The sequence below is a fragment of the Euprymna scolopes genome, chromosome 7, assembly GCF_053919585.1.
Source record: "Euprymna scolopes isolate OS-2025 chromosome 7, ASM5391958v1, whole genome shotgun sequence".
Classification (NCBI taxonomy): Eukaryota; Metazoa; Mollusca; class Cephalopoda; order Sepiida; family Sepiolidae; genus Euprymna; species Euprymna scolopes.
Window position 1 is genome coordinate 148,849,663 of NC_136488.1, and position 13,165 is coordinate 148,862,827.

Genomic DNA, 13,165 nt, shown 5'->3' on the forward strand with positions numbered 1-13,165 from the left:
AAATCTAAATATTTAACTATAAAGTAGTTATTTTTCACCAATTATCATAAAAGCACCTTAAATGAGTGGATATTTTCTCAAGCGTAAAATATACACTTGTAAGAGATGATCTACTGATTTTAGTTTTAATATTAGTTTATAATCAACAAATATTTATTTTATTATTACTAACAGCAGGGGAAGATTTTGCTTTTTAACAAATTCAAATAAAAAAAGACTATTAAAAGAATCGTTTTTGGCATCGGAAAGTAGGTATAAATTTTTCCGGTACCGATTCGGATACATCTAAATGTTCTGATTAATTGTTCCAACACTAAATATTATATCTGTATTTTTGTTCTATTTAAGCCCCCCCCCTCCTTTTTTTTTTTTTTTTACATTATTCTGCAATTAATGTAACTAGTATCAGAACAGATACATTTTAATCTTAACTGTTTTTTTGTTTTTTAAACCTAGAAATCAGGAATTTCAGTTACACCGAATATGAAGTCCACTCTTCAACATGAAAATGTTAAAACTAAAATACAACTAAACAAAACTAAATAGCAAACAGATGAAGTCGAATTGTGTAATAGTTTATTGAAAGCAGAATGTGACTAATCAAGTTTGACAACTTTTAAGGCCAGTAAAATGTTGGAAAAAGAAAGTTTTCTGTGGTTATTTTCCGTCAGCAAACTCAATGATCACTCAAGTTAGAATAAATGATTAAAATAGAGAAAAAGAATTCATAATATATATACACACACACACACAACAAAAAATTGCAACATCATGAATGTGTAGTTACTTTTATGCAACAGAAGCGCAAATGAAACAATATTTGACTGTTGACTAAAAACAGCAAAAAAAAACAAAAAAACTTGTCAGTTTAAAGGTTTCAAAATTGATTTCAAATCAAATTGCAACAAAGTTTTATTATACGTCAGCCATTTGTACCTAGATTAATTCCTATTTTAATCACAAATTATTTAGAGCGAAATAGATTGTGGTATATTTTAAAAAGCAAAAATAGTTTAATCTATATAAAACTCAAATGACCTTGTAACGAGTGATTGTAACCCACTTTCCGGTTTACGATATCCGGTTGCGCATGCGCGCATAAACATTAACCCATAACAACGTAAACAAATGCAAATAGCTTCTTTTGCAGATTTTGACCTGTGCACTGAAATATTAACGTTATTATTGTGAAATTATTATTTAACATGGGAAGAGGGGGGGGTGTTTCGCAACCATTCTTTATTACAATTATACTGTCGCTATTTTCTTACAACTAAACAACTTTAACCCGTTGAGAAAAAAGAACAACTGTAGTAAAGCCAAGACTACTACTACTCTCTATCCGTCCCTTTTCCTTCCTTCCTTTTTTTTTTATTTTTTGTTTACATTTCTAGATAAAAAATAGTTGTGTGAGAATGGTGAACTTGTTGACACATTTACTAATCTGTTTCAATATTAGTTTTATTTTATTTACGTTTTATTTTTTTGCTTCAGGTTTTATTAATTATTTTTTTTTTTAGATTTTAAGTTTCTATAACTTGGTTGAAGGATTCCAATATGGGTTTTTCATTCTTATATTTCTCATCCGTAGGTTCATGTGCGTTTTTGCTGCTAAATGACTTTCGTCGCCGTTCAATTCGTAGGAAAATCATGTTTAATTTTCGATTTTTGAGTGATTATTCAGAAAAATAGGTAACTTTACACGAATAGGGAGGATTTTTTTTCATGTTTGAGTGATCCGTCCATGATCTTTCATAAAAATGTTTCTGTTATATAGAAAAAAACAAAACAAAACTATTTTCTTTACATCACAAGTGTTCATGCTCATACAAGAATTCCATAGCTAATATAAAATACTGACCCAACGGGTCACGGGTAGTCTAGTCTATAATATAAATCTCACCTGTCTGTTTAAATGTATGTTTGTCTCGCAAAAACTTTCGACAAAGGCGAGATTGGTATCATTTTGAAGCTTGACCCTTCGGACGACAAATATGGGAAAATTGGCCAAAGAACATTAATTCCTTCAATGGACACTTTTCTACAGGGAGAGGTCGCTTTACTCGCCAATATTTTCAAAAGTCGTCACCTCTTTTCGATTGTCTAGCCTTAATTTGAACCTACATTACTTTCGGTTTGGTGACGAGCGCAGCAGCTAATGCGTCACATTGTTTTTTGTCACTTTCTTTTCCTCCTTTGAGGTACGGGTTCGAGCCTGCCTAACTACTACCACGTTTTTTGTGCTCGCAATATTTTTTTCTTTGCTAAACCAACGTCTTTACACACACCTCCACTTTCTTTTTCACCTTCGCGTCACGGGTTCAAGCCTGCTTGCCTACTGCAACTTTTATTTATTTATTTTTTTTGCTCAACACACACCTACAAACACCCGGGCACTCAGGCTAGTTTACGAAAAAAAAAAAGGGGGGTGGTATACAAATATACAACAAATAAGTTGCTACCAAACGATAAAAAATATATTTTTAGAATACTCTGTTATTACAAACTGCATTTTGTTATTTTCATGTAACCGATTTTTTCAATAAAGATGGCGATTGCTTTTTAGTCGTGTGCAAGCAACTCTATAAGTCACTCCATCGGTCCGTCCGTAACACTTTTGTGCTTGGCCTTTTTGGTTAAGATCAAAGGTCTGTTGTCAATAGATGCTGTTCTTAGCTTTTTAAGCTTTTCTTGACCTTTTGGCCAAGATCAATGCTGTACTTAGGTCTGTAACTGTGATATAAAGTGGGGGATCACTTTTCTGTATTAATTTAATGCAAAATGATCACCCACTTTACAACCTGTCAGTCTCAAAGCCATTGAAGTCATTCTCCAGATCATTCAAGTTGTTTTTGGACGATTCCAGTTATTTTTTAAGCATTCAAGTCATTCTTAAGGTCATTCAATTCATCCTTAAGTTCATTAGTCATTCTAAGTCATTTACTTTTTATTTATTTAAGTCATTTCAGCCCATTTTTCGGTCATTTTAGTTTATCTTTAAGAATTTCATAGCAATCCTACATTCATTCATTCATTACACGAGAGCATGCGATTAATGGCTATCGGCCTTGTTTTCTTTTGAGAGGATCTTCTTTCAAGTAAAAAATTATTGAATTTTAAAACAAACGCATTTCAGATGAAAACACTGGTGTCATATTGAAATTAGTATTAATTCCAAAAATGACGAAAAATGATCCAATAGAAAGACTATTTTTTTCAATGGCAGATTTCAAGGAAAGCAAAGGAGATAAATCAGTTTCTAATAAAGAGATTATAAGAACTCCAACTTTAATCGTAGGTTTTAAAGTATTAAACTTGATAATTCGATAAATTTTATTTTTACTCGTAATCGTTTTTCTGTCATTTTTTGTAATTTTTGGAATACTAATTTCAACATGAAACACAGGTACGTAATGTTTTCACCTGAAACGTATTTGTTTTAAAATCCACTATTCTACACAAACACCATAAAAAAATAAAAAATAAAATAAAAATAATAATATATAAATAAATAACGACTGGAAACCACCCCAGGGCTTAATGTTAGGGAACTTATTTTTAGTGCAAAGCCCAGAATTCAAAAATATATATATTTACGGTGTACATACCCGTTGCAGAAAACCATAATTTTTTTTTTAATAAAATCAAATTTTATTAGGAAACTAGAATGTTGCATATTGATCCATCATATTTACTAAATAGAGAGGCAACTCAATTCAAACTAACGAGATCAGAATCAGACTTATAAGCTACAACTACATATTAAAAATAATTTGGAAGCTTAACTTATTGTTCTAAGGAGGTAACTACTTTATTAAAGTAAATGAAAGTTTTTTTCTTACAATTACTCAAATGTTTTGTTTAAATTACAATATTGTCGCATTTTTGTTATGTAATAAAACTATTACATTAAATAAAGTAGTTGAAAAAAAAAAATAAAAATAAAAATTTTTTTTTAAAAATCGTTTTTTTTTTTTGTTTTTTTTTTTCAATTCTTAGTAAAATAGAGTTACGTCTCCTTTAGAACAAAAAGTTAAGCTCACGAATTGTCTTATTAAAAATCGTAAAAAGAAAGATTTAAAAAAATACTTTATCAATCAATTTACATGACTTTTGGTATATGACATGTTCATTCCATGACTAGTACGTACATCAAAATTTTTCCTTGTTAAAAAGTGGTTATTATGCGCTAAAGTACAAACTAAAGACATACAAGTTGATTTTTTTTTTTTTTTTTTTTTTTTTTTTTAGGTATTCAGGTATGTTTTGAATGAATATTACATTTAAAATTGTCGCCGGCAAATAATTTTTGGATAATAAAGGTAAGTCTAAATATTATGCATTCCATATTGTTTTCACTGGTGGCCATGTTTGTTTTTGCACAAAAATTAAGCACATGCAAAAACAGACTGAAAACACACAATACATTATTATATTAAGACTTTATCTAAAAATTACTTGTCGGCAACAACTTTAAACATGATATTCGTTCAAAAACTCGAATACCTCTAAAAATCAACTTTTTGAAAGGTCTTTAGTTGGTACTCTAGCACACAGTAATCATTTTTTTTTTAATATAAATTAGGTTGAGCTATAGACTTGCACCTTGTTTTTTTCCAAATATATTTTAATCCGAAATAAGCGACGAACTAAAAGAAATTTGACCACCACTTTAAATCAGTTAAACGAAAATAAAAAAACTGTAAACAAAGTTTTTAAATACGCAGATCGATAAAATGTTAAACTTTCGGTACTTCTCCAGTTTATCACCGAAAATGGATACGCCATTTTATTTCGAGCACCTGTCGATTAGAATCAGTGGGTTTGTATTACTGTGCACATAGATCCGAAAAAGTTGTTAAAAAAAAAAAAATAAAATAAAAAAAAATGTTATCAATAGCAAGATAAGTTACTTTTATACCTAACTGGATAGGTTTTTAGTGTTTTTATATAATGTAACATGTTTATTCAGCTCGAAAAACATACAATATTTACCGATGTATTAGAAAGTTAAAAATGGCGGCCGAGGCGACTCTCTTTGACACAGTAAGTTTGGGAAAAGGAGTTATAAATAAAAAACTAGACAAAATACGGTTAAAAATAAAAATCGCTCAATATATGTTACCATGAAATAGGCTGACATATATTCGGTGGGTTTTTAACAGTATTTTGCATATTTTTTTAATTTTTAACTCCTTTTCCTAAACTTACCGTGTCAAACAGAGAGTCGGCCGCCATTTTAAATTTTCCAATACATCGGTAAACACTGTTTTTCGAGCTGAATAAACATGTTACATCGAATAAAAACACTAAAAACATATCCAGTTAAGTAGAAAAGTAACTTATCTTGCGTTTGATAACATTTGTTTGTTATATATTTGTTTTTTTTGACAACTTTTTCGAATCTATGTGTACAGTAATACAAACCCGAATCAGTATTTTAAACTATGGCCGAAGTTAGAAATAAATAACAAAAATTAAACTAGATATTAATTACTTCCGGAAATAACTGAAAAGTAAATAAAGTGAAAGAACATATATCCGTAATTGTTTAATTGAAAATGTTTCGATTTTAATTGATGAAAACGGGAAGCTTTTCATGAAACATTTGTAAAAGTGAGAAATTATCAATAAATCGTTTAGTTACTTTTTTTTTTCCAATATTCATAAAAAGAGTTAAGCTAACGTAAATAAATGTTTGTAAATGTGCGAAATTATCAATAAATCGTTACTAAGCCAACGTAAATAAATAATGTTACGTACGCATGCGTTAGTCTTTACTAAGAGGGCGACTATTAAATAAATATGCTGGTGGTCGCCATGGAACTCAACGCCCAAGGCATACACTATTTTTTATTATTAAAAACAGAAAATAAAAGACATTATTAAAAGCAGAAAATGACATTATTTTAATTGGGGAGAGCCAGTAATCAAGGAGATAGTATTGTAGTAATCATTAGTATTGGAGATTTGATAGAGTGTCTTACTTAAGGGGGCGGTTTGTCAGGAATTTGTTTATGCTGGATTTGAAGACATCCAAGTTGTAGTCAGGTGGGAAACAGGCAAACGGAAGAGAGTTCCACAGTCTTGCACTTCCGAGAAAGAAGCTCTGCTCATGGAATCTATGTTTGGATTTAGGCACAGATAAAGAGTGGGGAAAATTATTGACAGTAGTTTTAGCCAGACGGGTGTTTCTCGTGAAAGATTGGGGAGGGGGAACGAGAGATTGGAGCTCAGACGAGCACTTGCCATGGAAATAACGATAAAACAAAGACAGGCTCGCAACGTCTCTTCTGTGGGAGAGAGGTTGCAGGGAAGAGAAAAGGGCATCCCCACCAAACCACGAAGTCTATTTTGTACTCTGTCAAGGCAGGATAGGCTGTTTTTAGCAGTTCCTGCCCAGATGTGGCAGCAGTACTCTATCCTTGGACGTACTTGGCTTTTATACAGATAGAGAATTGCATCAGTAGTGAGATATCTTCTGGAGCGGTAGAAGGATCCCACCATTTTCTCAGCGTCCCTGGCAACAGATTTGATGTACGTGTTCCATTTAAGATCAGGAGTAAAAGGTCAAACGCAGAAGCTTGTCAAAACGTGGAGCCTCCCCAAGACGAGAGCCATCCATTTCAATTGATGCCAGATGGGGATCAGAGCGTTGATGTAAAGATAGGAGCTTGGTTTTGGATGCATTAAAGTGACCAGCCACCTCTTCCCCCATTGTAACACGCACTCAAGATCAGAGGAGAGAGAATTAGAGAGAACTTTGTCATTTACGGCCTTTGATGTGTTGCCATAGATGGTCGTGTCATCAGCACAGATGTGAACGTATGATTTAAGTATGTGTTTTGGGAGATCATTGATGTAGATCAGGAAGAGAGTTGGGCCCAGGATGGATCCCTGGGGGACTCCAGCATTTATACTGTGGGCCTCTGATTTCTGCCCATCAACCACTACTCATGAACCTATCAGAGAGAAATGATTTAATGATTGAGAAAACATTTCCAGTAATACCGTAGCTGGAAATCTTGTGAAGTAGGCCCTTATGCCATACCTTATCGAAGGCCTTTGATATGTCAAGAGCATTGGCCTGAAAAGGAAACCTTTGTCAAGAGATTCACTAATCCTATGTGATATAACCGTTAGCACATCTGCTGTAGATCTTGTAGAGCGGAAACTATATTGCATGTCACTAAGAAGGTTGTTTCTGTTGAGGTGGTTCTTTATTTAATATGGATTCCAACAACTTACTCATGACACACAGGAGACTTATTGGTCTGTATTGAGAGGGAGATGACTTTTCACCTGAATTCTTAAATACAGGACATACTGATGAGCTATTTGAAAACCAAAATATTTATTGTATCAAAATAAAATTGTAAAGACATTTTTATTGAAGAGTCTGCGTAAGAATATAATTTTACTAAAACAATTTTGTATTTTTTTGTTTTTTGTTATTTATTTCCTACTTCGATCACAGTTTAAAATACTAATTTCTCCCTTTGATTTTAACAACAGGTGCTAAAAAAAAAAAAAAAAAAATGGCGTCTATCTCCGGCGATAAAACTGTAGAAGTACCACATTTTCTATCGTTTGGTATTAGTCATTTGTTGCATATTTGACTCCCTCTTTTTTTCGTTAGCTATATTAATTAAACATTCGCTTTTTGGCAATTACTCCCCAAACAACTTCATTTCTTAATTAAAACACACGTTAAGCAAATATAATCTCATGAATAAAACCGAAACACATTTCATGCTAAATAACTTACGTGACTAAAATAGGAATTAACCTGTATTTGATGAGGGTTAACATATTTGACTGGAAACACTACAATCAAGCATTATGGTTTGTGATCAATAAAGCAAAATGAAACCCTTAATTTTCGCATGTGCAAGAACCAGATTTAAAACGTCGCCCCCCCCTTTTTTTTTTTAAGATGGAGTGAAATAATGAGCATCGAACGGAAATGAAAATTAAACTATTAATACGAAAAGAAACAACAAAAATAAAATCTGATAAAATTAAATAAAATTACGCAGTAAGAAAAAAAAAATATATACACCGCTCGGACAAAGATCAAACAAGAAAGATAAATCATGAAAAGCGAAATTTTTTTTAAAGTTGTTAGGTGAAAGTACAAAATAGTTACAAAATACCTTCCCTGTTAAGAATGGCTCTCTAAATAGATATTTAATGCGCGGTAAATAAGTATATGAGTATCAATTTAGCTAAATAACAAATGTTTTCAAAAATTTTACATCAAAAATATTTTAATAAAATAAGTAATTAGCAAACAATAAGCAAAAATTGAAAATAATCTAAAATAAGCACTCTGCCACTCCGAGTTATGTCCTGTTTCTGCAGTTTTTTTTTTTTTTTTAATCTATGTCGCCTTTGTACACGCACCAAAACTAACAAACGAATAAAATTTGTGGTACTTGTACAGTTTATTCAAGACATTAAAAAAATGAAAATATCGAGAGAGAGAGAGAAAAAAAAAGTTATATTGTCAGACTGGAATGAAGTTCTCCGGAAAAAAAAAAAAAAAAAAAGACTTAATTTCATCAAGTAGTTTTCTTTTGTTTTTTACAGCGAAAAAACAACCGACAAAAGGTTTGCTTTTTAGGAGACAGCTAGTAATAAAGATGGGGAGGGAGTGTCAGCGCTTTCTTTACATAGTTATCTCTCCGTGGCGTGTTAAAGATTTCCATAATGGCAAACTTCAACGCGCCCTCATAAAAACGTTTTTCCGCTGTAAAAAAAAAAAAAAAAAAAAAAAAAAAAATACTCGATCAAATTAAATGAAATTTTTTTTCGGAGATCTTCAGTCCAAAACAGACACGTACAATATAACCTTTTTTTTTTTGGTATTTTCATTTTTTTAATGTCTTGATTAAACTGTACAAGTACCAAATTTGTTTAAATTTTGCGAAATTTTTATGTGTAGATTTAGCAAAAAGCCAGCAAATGAAACGGACCCCAAATTTATAAACAATTATGTTGACTTTGTGTAGATGTTTAAAAGGTTTTAGTGAAAACAAAAGTCATTCATTTTTAAGCATATTTAAATTGTTTTTTTTTTTGTAAAATAAACAATCGATTCCCTTATTTTATCATTTTAGTCCTCACATTTCATCAACAATGTTTTGACAAAGGGGGAAGAATTGCTGTTTTCTGGGTTGGAATCTATCCAATACGTATTACTGGTTAGTTTTTGACCTGGAAGTAGTATTTGGTAGGGTTTGCTTTACAATCCACAGATACAAAAAAGTGATCAAAAATTCAAAAATATAACAAATGTTAGCAAAGGCAAGATAAGTTACTCTTCTACCTATCTGGAAAAGTTTTTAGCAGTTTTACTAACTTGAAAAACGTTTAAAAAAGTACGCAGTGTTTATCGATAGGTGTAAATAAGAAAAATGGCCGCGACCTGACCCCTAAATATGTGAAGTTTGGAAAATGAGTTTAAACTAAATTATACAATTGGGTTTCTAACAATATTTTGTATAATATTTTAGTCTTAACTCATTTTCCAAACTTGACATATTCAAGGATCAGCTCGCCGCCATTTTTCTTGCTCACATCCATCGATAAACACTGTTTTTCGAACAGATTAAACGTTTTAAAGTTGGTAAGACTGCTAAAAACTTTTCCAGATAGGTAGAAGAGTAACTTATCTTGCCTTTGCTTAACATTTATTTGTTATATAAATTACCACTTTTTCGTATCCAAGGATACGAAAACAAACCCGTATCATTTTTTATTTGGTACTAGTGCAAGTGCATTTATTGGTCCGTGCTGAAATAACGTTATTTCGAAAGCCATTCTTAACATGGAGGGGAGGTGTTTTGTAGCTATTCTGTACTTTAACTTAATTTAATAAAAACAGACATCATAAAACTTTAATTAAACTTGAAAATACTATTTAAAAAAAATAGCGCGGATCTATAAGTGCATTAGCACCTTTTAGTTTAATTCTTTATCAAGTAAATTCACGCTTGGACTGGAGGGATTTGCATAAAAAAAAAAGGTTACACATGTTCAGAAGTTTCTTAGAAATAACTGAAATGTCAAGGACGGAAACACTACGAGCAATTTTGGCCTTTTTCCGAGAAACTGGTCACGGGTTAATTTATAATGAATTTCGGTGTTTCTCCGAAAAATTAAATTCCCAGTAAAGCCAAGTGTAATGTCGCAGTAATGACCACATCCAAAAATGACAAAAAAAGAAAAAAAAAAAAAAAAATCAAGTAGAAAATTAATTATTAATGAAAATAGTTTTCAAAAACGAGTTTTGCTAAGAAAGAGAAACTAGCGAAATCGAATCGTAACAAGGAAGGGGGGGGGGGTTCATTTTCGAAATGTTAGACCAATTTAGCAAAACTTAATTTTCGCTAATTGACTTTGAAAACGGTTTTCAGTAATAATTTCTAACTTATGGTTTTTCGTAATTTTTGGATATGTTAAGTACTGCGACATGACAAGTAGATACCATTGGATTTAATGTTTTTTTACAGCATATTTTGTTTATTAAATTGTTAGGTAAAAGTGTAAAATGGTTTTAAAAAGAAAAAAAAAAAAAAAGAAAGTCCTTTTCTCATGTTAAGAATGGCGGTCTTAACGTGGCGGCGGCGCATGTATAAAATCGGTACCCACTATGAATTATTTATTTTCATCTTTCCAATTTTTTCAGCGGATTATTATCGAATAAACACTAGTCTACCAGATTATCATTTTTTTTATTAAGTCAATATTTAAATATTTGTAAAAGGTGCTCAGTTTCTAACGCAACGTTCTCGTAAATCGATCACCCATTTTAGAACCACTCGAAACTTTTAGTTAAAATTTTAAGCAGTTTAGTCTTTCGTTTTTTTTTGTTTTTTTTTTTTAAATAAAATTGTCTATTCGATAATTTGCTAATAAAAAAAAAATAATAATACAGGGGAGGGGGGATATTGCTTCAATACGTGTCCCAAGAACGTTATTTAACTAAACAGATAAAACGGTAATAAAAATAAAACATTTGCTCTGCAATAGTATTGAGCACTTAATTACCAATTTTACTATATATATATATATATATATATGAAACAGTGGCCGTTAATTTCGTACGATAACATTTGAAAATCTAAAAACTCCTTGTTTTCACTAAAACCTGAAATCTTACTTTTCTGAACAATTGATCTGCACAACATAAACATGAAGTGTTAAAACTTGGGGCTTTAGTTAAAAAGCATCGGTACTTGCCCAAAATTCCTTCTATTATAAAAAATGTAAAGGATGTACGTACCCGTGAAAGAAAAAAAAAAGATGCATTCCAAAAACCACGTAGTGATTAAGTAGTTTTATTTTATAGAAGAAAATCATTTTTATACGAATTGGAGTTTTTCCAATCTTCCCAAGTTAAGAATTGTTTGCTAAAAATCTCGCAAGTTTGAATCATTTAGAATTAGTTACTTTGTTGCGATATCATCGCTGGTCGTTAGGCCACAAAATTCTATTTTCTTATTTAAAAATATAAATAGTTGATCATTTTACGTGATTTTTGGTGGACGATATTTTCTTTCCGTTACTGATATGTACATCATACAGAATTTTATTATTTTTTTCTTTAATAAAGGGGGAGTTGGAATTCTGGGCAGGCACCGAAGAAGAGCCAATAGCAATGAAATAAGAAAATGGAGATATTTATGATGGGTGGAAAAATTATTTTTTAGTTTTTCTCTTAACAGCAGCGGCAGATCCAGTTCTCTTTTGCCTCTTTATTGGAACAGGTTCTTCTTCGGCTGTCACATTTTCAATTGTCTTCATGGGTTTAAGTTTCCTTTTAGGTGTAGTAGCACCACTGACGGGAATGTAAAGTTTTTCACCCCCATTCTTTTTCAGGTAATTCAAGAAAATGCCTTTCAACTCATCATAATCGGGGTTTTCGTCGTATTCCAAATCGCTAATGGAACTAAAGTATTTCTTAAGGGTCGCAGTAGGCACTTCACTCAGATCTTTTAGGCATTTTATCTTCTTGTTTTTGACATCGTCTTTGTTTTTCATGCAGGATTTCCAGGGAAGAGATCCAGCCAGCCATTCCCATAGACAAAAGCCAAGGATCTGCAAGTCTCCACGACGCGACGGTTCGGCCCCGTCGTGGGCATCAATGCTGGTGTACTGTAGGGTGCCGTTGTGGGCATTTTTCTTGATGGGTTTGTATTCTTTGTGGCGGTCTCCTAACATATACTTGGCCGCCAACCCATAGTCAATTAAAAAGATGGATGGTTCGTCGGTAGATTTGACACCACGACGAATCAGGATGTTAGCCGCTTTCAGATCAGCATGGACGTAGCCATGAAAATCAAGATATTCCAAAATATCAAGCATGCGGAGAGCTATACAATAAGCGGTCCTCTCCTCGAGGCGATTGTGGTTGCCTTCAAATATTTTTTGAAGATCGACATCGAAGAGAGGCAGGACAACGAAACGATATTTGACATCTTTCGACTCGTGTATTCCGTTGCCAATCAATTGCGGGATGCCGGGCGCACGGGTCGGCGTCTTACTTTTAGTCTTCATCTTCATATAATCTGCGATTATTTCCGGGCGGGCTATTCTCTGTAAGACGTGAGATTCGTTGAATAAAGGTCCGTTACTTTGGGGCTCAATTTTAACAGCATATTCATCGGAAGAGGATTTGGAATCCAATAGTTTGGCCGTGTAAATCAATCCGAATCCACCTGTGCCGATGACGGAGTTAAGCTTAAACTCCTTCTTTGTTGAAATACTTCGTATTATCTCTCCCGGCTTAAACTCCTCTGCGTGTTGATATCCTTTGGCGGCTTTGGGGCGCGGTTTAGCCATTTTTCGGAGTTTGGAATTAAACAACAAAAAATTTAGAAAAGAAATTCCTAAATAATTATGAGGGGACTTTCTGAAGGCGGAAATGTTTTAATAAATCCGCTCAAACTTAAGAGAAAGTCTCTGATTGGCTGTTTGTATCAAGGTACGTAACTCTAGTTGTTTTAGGAACGTAAAAAAGTTTTGACACACGCAAATAACCGGTGTTATCCAGAAATAGGTTCCTGCTAATATATCACTCTCGGCTAATAGTGTTTTCTTTTCCTTATTAATTTTTACGTAATTCCAGAGATTACTAGTTTTTTTTTTTCTACAGTTT

The 13,165-nt window shown here is 32.4% G+C and overlaps 1 pseudogene across 1 annotated transcript; it reads right to left on the minus strand.

The window, feature by feature from the left end:
* Positions 1 to 559: 559 nt before the first annotated feature.
* On the minus strand, positions 560 to 13,026 carry LOC145280049 (serine/threonine-protein kinase VRK1 pseudogene; annotated as a pseudogene). The gene has a single exon (XR_013868534.1). The product of XR_013868534.1 is annotated as a serine/threonine-protein kinase VRK1 pseudogene (transcript).
* Between the last annotated feature and the right edge of the window lie 139 nt (positions 13,027 to 13,165).